Source organism: Eumetopias jubatus, unplaced genomic scaffold (assembly GCF_037043125.1).
Source record: "Eumetopias jubatus isolate StellerSeaLion01/CBP00866 unplaced genomic scaffold, mEumJub1_p1.0 scaffold_15, whole genome shotgun sequence".
Taxonomy (NCBI): Eukaryota; Metazoa; Chordata; class Mammalia; order Carnivora; family Otariidae; genus Eumetopias; species Eumetopias jubatus.
In genome coordinates, this window is record NW_028274821.1 from 45,787,191 (window position 1) to 45,794,884 (window position 7,694).

General features: G+C 37.5%; 1 pseudogene; it reads left to right on the top strand.

The window, feature by feature from the left end:
* The first annotated feature begins 637 nt into the window (after positions 1 to 637).
* On the top strand, positions 638 to 1,066 carry LOC114212441 (large ribosomal subunit protein eL31 pseudogene; annotated as a pseudogene).
* The last annotated feature ends 6,628 nt before the right edge of the window (positions 1,067 to 7,694 follow it).

The following is a 7,694-nucleotide window of genomic DNA, read 5'->3' on the forward strand; positions in this document are numbered from 1 at the left end:
GCCTAGTTTTATATAGGTGGGTCTGACTTTAAATTTTTACTGACAGCATGCAGCCTAGGATGTAAGTGATACAAAGTTGAAACCTATTCATTTGCTTTGCATTCTGCAGTTCATTATAATGAAGCAGTGATTGAAAATAGGAGAAGAACAATTTGAACTAAAGAATAATAAAAGGATCTCTGACTTTCAAATTACAGAGGAAAATGGAAAAAAATTCAATAACCAAAATATGGGAAGAAAAGGAAAAAATTAATATGTAAAAGAAGAAAAATTAGAAAGCACATAGTAAGATAGTTTATCTAAGCCCAGATATATCACTAATTATATTAAATGTAAATGTACTAAGTGCACCAGCTAAAATGAAGGTTATCAAACTGGCTAGAAACACAAAACTCAACAATATTTTGTTTACAAATAATATATAGAAGACACGACAGAGATAGTTTAAATGTAAGTGGAATGAAAAAGAGTATTTGGCTAGCTAATACTAACCAAAGTAACGATGTTAATATCAAGCAAAAAATATTATTAAATATAAAGAGGGACACTTCATAAAGTTTTAATCAATATTAAAGATCAGTCTAATTTTTTGTGCATTTAACATAAAAACTTTAAAACATATAAAGGAGCTTTCCAACCAGGGCCCGACAGAATGGCTCCCACGAAGAAGGGTGGCGAGAAGAAGAAGGGCCGTTCTGCCATCAACGAAGTAGTGACCAGAGAATACACCATCAACATTCACAAGCGCATCCATGGAGTGGGTTTCAAGAAGCGTGCCCCTCGGGCACTCAAAGAGATCCGGAAATTTGCCATGAAGGAGATGGGAACTCCAGATGTGCGCATTGACACCAGGCTCAACAAAGCTGTGTGGGCCAAAGGAATAAGGAATGTTCCGTACCGCAGCCGTGTGTGGTTGTCCAGAAAACGTAACGAGGATGAAGATTCACCAAACAAGCTCTACACACTGGTTACCTATGTACCTGTCACCACTTTCAAAAATCTACAGACAGTTAATGTGGATGAGAACTAATCGCTGATTGTCAAATAAAGGTATAAAACTGAAAAAAAATAAAACATAAAGGAAATTGACAGAAGTACAAGAAGAAACAGACAATAATCACACACTAGGACGTTTACACATCAGAGAAACTGATAGAACAGACAACAAATTAGTATGGATAGACAAGATGCAAACAACATGATTAACAAACTGAATAACATGATTAACATACTTGACATAATAGATATATAGAGAATAATACTGTCAACAATTGCAACATACCCATCTTAGTGAAGCACACATTGAAACTTTACTGAAAGTTACCATATCCTGAGCCATAGATTAAGACAAAGGCACTCTACCTTTGTTACTATAGATTAATTTCTCTCTCTCTCCTCTTTCTTTTGCACATTCCTCTTGTTTGCTTGTCTTGGTCTTTGTATTTCATTTTGGAGGATTTCTGAAATGTATGGTGATTTTTGCCTATTTGTTAATATTTAGAAGAGCTTGTTTTAAGCTATAAATATAGGAAGAAGGGCTTTAATTATGCACCAGGGGACCCCTAATGTCACTGTCTGTGGTCTTTTCTCTGGGATGATTCAGTTTCACTGAGAAAAATACTAATCCTCTTTTCTCATGTGTAAACTCAGGATAACAATAGTTTCTAAGCCACAAGGCTATTGTAAGGATTAATGAGATAATCTATATCAAGTGCTTCAAATATTTCCTGGCACATTGAAACGTCCAATATATATTAGCTATTATTATTTGAAGTTTTCAACTACTCTCATAGTTTCTATATCATTGATTATATGTGTTGATGGTACCCAAATGTATATAACCAATCACTTTTTTAACATCTCCATGTGGATGTATCTAGGCCAGACATAACATGTTCATTCTCTTCTATCTCAGTAAATAATCATTCAATAAATCATTACTGCCTTAGTCAGCTCAGGCTGCCATAACAAAATACCATAGAATTGGATGGCTTAACCAACTAGAATGTATTTTCCACAGTTTTGGAGGCTGGAAGTCTAAGATCAGGGTGCCAGTATGGTTGGGTTCTGGTAAGGATCCTTCTCCTGGCTGGCAGATGGTCACCCTCTCACTGTTTCCTGATATGGTGGAGAGAGACTGAGCTCCGGTCCTTTTCTCTACTTATAAAGACACTCATCCCCTCATGGGCATCTCACGCTCATGACCTTATCTAAACCTAATTACCTCCTCAAAGCCCCATCTCCAGATACCATCACATTGGAGTTTAGGGCTTCAAGATATGAACTTAGGGGGATATTAAACATTAAGTCTATGAAGGAAAATTGACAGATGGAAACAGACAGTAATCATAATACTAGGACATTTACACATCTGAGTGACCGACAGTACAGACAACAAATCAGTATGGATAGAGAAGATGTGAACAACATGATTAACACACTTGACATCACCTTTGCAATTGCTAAAACCAAAATCCCAACTTGGCCTTGAATCTTCCCCTTTATGAGTTTATGGCCTTTCTCCCCAACCAAAATGGATGCTATTAGACTACAAAGACATTTTTGGTCTTCTTTGGGGTATGGGAAGTATATGCCTGCAATGGCTGTGTCTAAACCAGCATATACAATAAAATGAGGCATTAAAATGAAGAATAACTGCACTTTACAACCTTGTAGCTGTAAAACCATATTCGTTAAAGGTTGGATTTGTTTCAAACTGGTTGATTTTCCTCTTTGCCCATTTTTTTCTGTTTTTGTTTGTTTTCTCCTCGCTTCAATCCACCCCTAATTACTTTCAGATAGAGCCCTCACTCTCTTCTCCATTTGGATGTTGCTGTATCTTCTTCTCTCTCCCTTATAACATTTGCTGATGAGGACTCTCTACCTGGTTCCCAATTTTATCCCTTGACTGCCATTTCCTGGGCGCCTGGGCATCATAAAATATCCTTGGATTCTCCACAGCAGAATGTTGAATTTGGAAAGGTAGACTTTCTTTCAGATATTTTTGGCTTTTCCTTTCAGACTGCACTGTTAGGCCTTTGGGGCTTCATGTTGTTTATTCTTGGAGACTTCCTGGAGCGTCAAAAATGGCTTAAAATGATTAGTATGCTGTGCACTGGCATATAAGACATTCAATCATCCTACAACCGAGCTGTATTTCAATGAGATTTGCGTAAAAGAATCAGAAACATATGGATTTCATCCTTCCTAACTACCTCTACTTTTTTAAAAGCAGGGTCTCAGCATTTGAGCTTCTCTGGATATAAAATGTTTGAAATTGAATGAGATAGGGCAAATAAGAGTGAGAGAGGCTTTCCCATTCCTGATGGCTGTCTTATCTCTTATCCTAGTTAGTGATTACATGTTTGTTAATTTCTGCCCAACTTCTCTCTCTCTCTCTCTCTCTCTCTCCCCCCCCCCTAGGTTTTCCTTCCTTACCATAAGTCACTATTAACCCCCTTCTCTCCCTCCATCCTTCTGTCCTAGAAATAGCTACCTGTTGGCCACTGCCCTGCCCTACCTAAGCTCACATCTTGAGAGGTGTCAGAGGGATATAAAACCAAGGAATTCCAACACATTGTGAAAGTGTCATGATAGAGAAGCATAAAAAGAACTTTGAGGGGAGAACAACTTTTGGGGCACATTTTGTATTTTCCTACCTTTTGTTTGCATTATCACTTTCTTCACAGAAGTGCTTTCCATTGTATTTTTTTTTTTCTTTTGCCTCTGGTCTCCATTTCTGGTCTTTTTTCTCCCACCTGAGTTTTCTACAGCCACATTGGCTCTTTCCAATTCCCCATTGTAAAAATTCTTTATCTCCATCTGGTGCTGCATATGCATGAGGGGTTTGGTGCTTTCCTCTCCTAGACTCTTATCCATTGTCCTTCATGGAATCCTCACAGTTGGAGCCTTTTGCTGCTCTTAGGCTGCCTCAGTTTGGTGTAGGTCTCCAGAGAGCAGAGCTAGCTCCTGGTAGAGCATAAGCTGAGTGACTGCATTGAGATCTCCAATTGCACAGCACAGAGTATGTGGCCATGAGTAGATAAGACTGATGTAATTCTATCACAACATGGAAATAAAATGAAGTGTTGCGTTACGTGAGTAAATAGACACCCATAACAGATACAGTCCATGGGACAATCAGCAAGTCTGATTAATATTACCACCCCCCTCCCCCAATAATTGCATTAACTCAGCCCCCTTGCTGCCAATCATAAAATATAAGTCAGGAAGCATTTCTCTAAGAAGTTTTTCTTTAAGCACCTCAACAAACTAGTGTCATTTCGTTCACCTTTACCCCGTTGAAGCATTCTGCTAAAAGACAATGAAATATTATCAGTTATGAATATGTCCAGCAAGATAGGAGATCTTAGAGGGTCAGGAATGTTATAGATATGAACATAAGTTCAGGTGATCATTAAGCTCTTTTCCATCTATCTACACATTTCCTTGCTGCATCAAGCTCTTTCTCATCCCATAATGAACTAGCTAAACATCTGTAGGTCAAGTATTCTTATGGGAGAGCTAAAGAGGAGATGCTATTTCTTCTGCAAATTGTCCATTATGGGATTCACAAAATTAAAATTGAGGTAAAACTGAAGGAAACAAACTACATGGTACAAGAGAGGGGTTAAAGTACATAGTATTTGATTTGATTTTTAACATTTTACCTAGGAATCACTAATATACTGCTTAATTATTTGCTAGGCACTATTCTAAGCATCTTACAGATATTAAAATGGGTAATTTTCATAACAATGCTTCAGTAGGGGTACTACTATTATCCATGATTTACAGATGAGAAAACTGAGACACAGCAAGATTAAGTGATCTGCACCTGCTCACACATTTTAAGGGACAGAGCAAGGATTTAAATCTAGGCATCCCAGCTCCAGAGTCCATGTTGTACTCTGCTATACTGCTCTGCAATGGTAAAGATTGCAGATATATATAGTAGTTAAAAGTTTAGAAATTGGCTGTAGTATTTAAATTCTAAAAGGAACCGGATATATGCTAGAAGCCATCTGCCTCACAAAGATCATCTGTAAAATGGGAATAGTACCTATCATATAGGAAATTATGATATTTAAATTAGTTAACATTTTTAGCAAAGACCCTGGCATTTGATTATAGTGTCCATTTTCTCAAGAAACAAAAGCCACACTGAATACTATGTATCCATGCATTAATGAATGAATGGGTGACTGGCTGGATAGATGATTAAATAAGCAAATAAACAAATAACCATATTTCCCAGATTCAAGGGGAGGAAAAAGACTCACCTATCAATGAGAGGAGTATCGAGGCCACACTGTTTGAGAAGGATGGGGGATGGAGGATGTTGTTGTGGCTGACTGCAGAATACTGTCTGCCAAACAAGGTTCTCGTTCCAGTTCTATGAGCAAACCAGTAGATCTCACTGTATCTGGTCATCCCGGTTATACACTTTTTCTAATGAAGTAATTATGTAATAAGTAGTGGGCATTTTTTTGTTTTTGGCTCATTGCTACTCAAAAGTGTTCCTCATTTGGGAGAATTCCCTATTGAACATGTCTAAATGGAAATCAGATCCTTACCTTCCACTATTTTTTTTTTTATGTTTTATTTATTTGACAAAGAGAGCACAAGCATGGGGAGTGGGAGAGGGAAAAGGACCCTGGGATCATGACCTGAGTTGAAGGCAGGTGCTTAACCAACTGAGCCATCAAGGTGCCCCCTTACCTTCCACTATTAAACCTGCTGACAATCCAAAGCTAGGGCGCATGACCTGATCTCAGCTAATGTAACTGCTTTTGGTCTTTGAAGCTTGACTGGGTCACATTAAGACCTAGGGATAGATAGATATGGACATATGACTTTGTTCTAGAAAAGGAATGCCCAGAAGCGAGTGCATCTCCACGCACTTGAATGACCCGAATGAGCAGATGACCCTATATTTCCCTCTTATTTCTCCTTTTTCAAATAAAAAGGAAAAGAAAATCAAACCTTTCTCTACAGCACTAAATTCTCTATAAATCATTTTAAATTATTTGGAAAGAGACATTTCTTTTAGTTCTTCTTGCGTGGTGTTGGAAGAAATCTCTCTCTCTAGAGCATTGATTTCATTTTGAGCCTACAATGGAGATTAAAGACATAATTTTTTAAAAATCCCTAGTAACTTTTTGTTCTCCGAATTGAACACTTGTTGACCTAAGTGTGTATGTGTATATACATCATATAGATTCATGGGGCACCTGGGTGGCTCAGTCGTTAAGCGTCTGCCATCGGCTCAGGTCATGATCCCAGGATCCTGGGATGGAGCCCCGCATCGGGCTCCCTGCTCTGCAGGAAGCCTGCTTCTCCCTCTCCCACTCCCCCTGCTTGTGTTCCCTCTCTCGCTGTGTCTCTCTCTGTCAAATAAATAAAATCTTAAAAAAAAAAAACAGATTCACAAATATTGTATTAGAAGTACAAGTCCATTATTACTATTCAATATGGAGTTTTTTCATTTGAGAGGAATGGTAATTCATTTCATTTGTTTAATACATTACACTTTCAAAGCATGTTTTCATAATTCTCAAAACTGTCTGAGGTGGATATTATTAAACTCATTTTACATATGAGAAAAATGAGGCTCAAAGAGATTATTTTACTTCCCCAAGTTTAGGAAGATTGCAAGTATCAGAACCAGGACATGAAACCATATCATCTGATTGCACTCCAGTAGGTTATCAAAATTATCACACATTATTTTCCATTGGACTTGGTGGTTATCCTTCAAAAGTCCTCATCTTGATAAACAAAAACTTTAAAATCAGATCTAATAAAGGAGCTCAACATTTAACATTAAATTTACTGGTCAGAAAGTTCCTGGCTCACCACTAGGGATTTTTAAATGATGAAAAGAGAGCAGTTCACAGGTTGTGCTGTTCTCTCTTTCAACCATAATTTTTCTTCTAGGTTTATAGTTATGGTTTGGCGTTAAGAGTACAAAGCAGTAAAACTTAATTGAATAGAAGCCAGATCAAGGTCTTTTCAAGCTGGACATAATGTTAAGTAACAAATACAGATGAATCAACATTTAGAAAAAATTTCAGTTACAAAGACCCCAGGGAAATCATAACTCCTAATTTATAAAATCTTCCCACCATGAAGCATAGTTATTGTGACATACACAGGAATAGGCCCATAACTATTATTAATGGAAATGAAAACTATGCAAAATTCGTACCTAGAGGCTCAAAGTGTACTTCTAATACAAACCTATGCCCTACCAAAAAAAAAAAAAAAATACAAAACAACAAATATTTGCAGGTCACTCAGATTTTCCTTACTTTAGCGTGTAGGAAAAATGACTCCCCCGTGTAAAACCTCTTACTAAGTCACATTAAATACATTCAATTCAATAAATACATTAAATACAGTCTTCCAGCCTAATTTCCATTGTCTTAAAAGTTTGAAGCCCCCTTTAATTCTGATGGAATAATATCCATCATTCTGATACTTTGGGAATTTTTCAAAATGCTACTTTGATATCATATTTTGCCCCATGCTATTGTAGTTGCACACTCTTCTCCCTATTTCTGAGCCAGAGCTGTCCTACCCTGGAGGTAATGAGTGTGCTGACTGTGGAGAGATATTAGCCAAGACGATCCAGTTACTGTGGTAGGCTGAATAATGACCTCCTAAGTATGTCCACTTCCTAATCCCTGGAA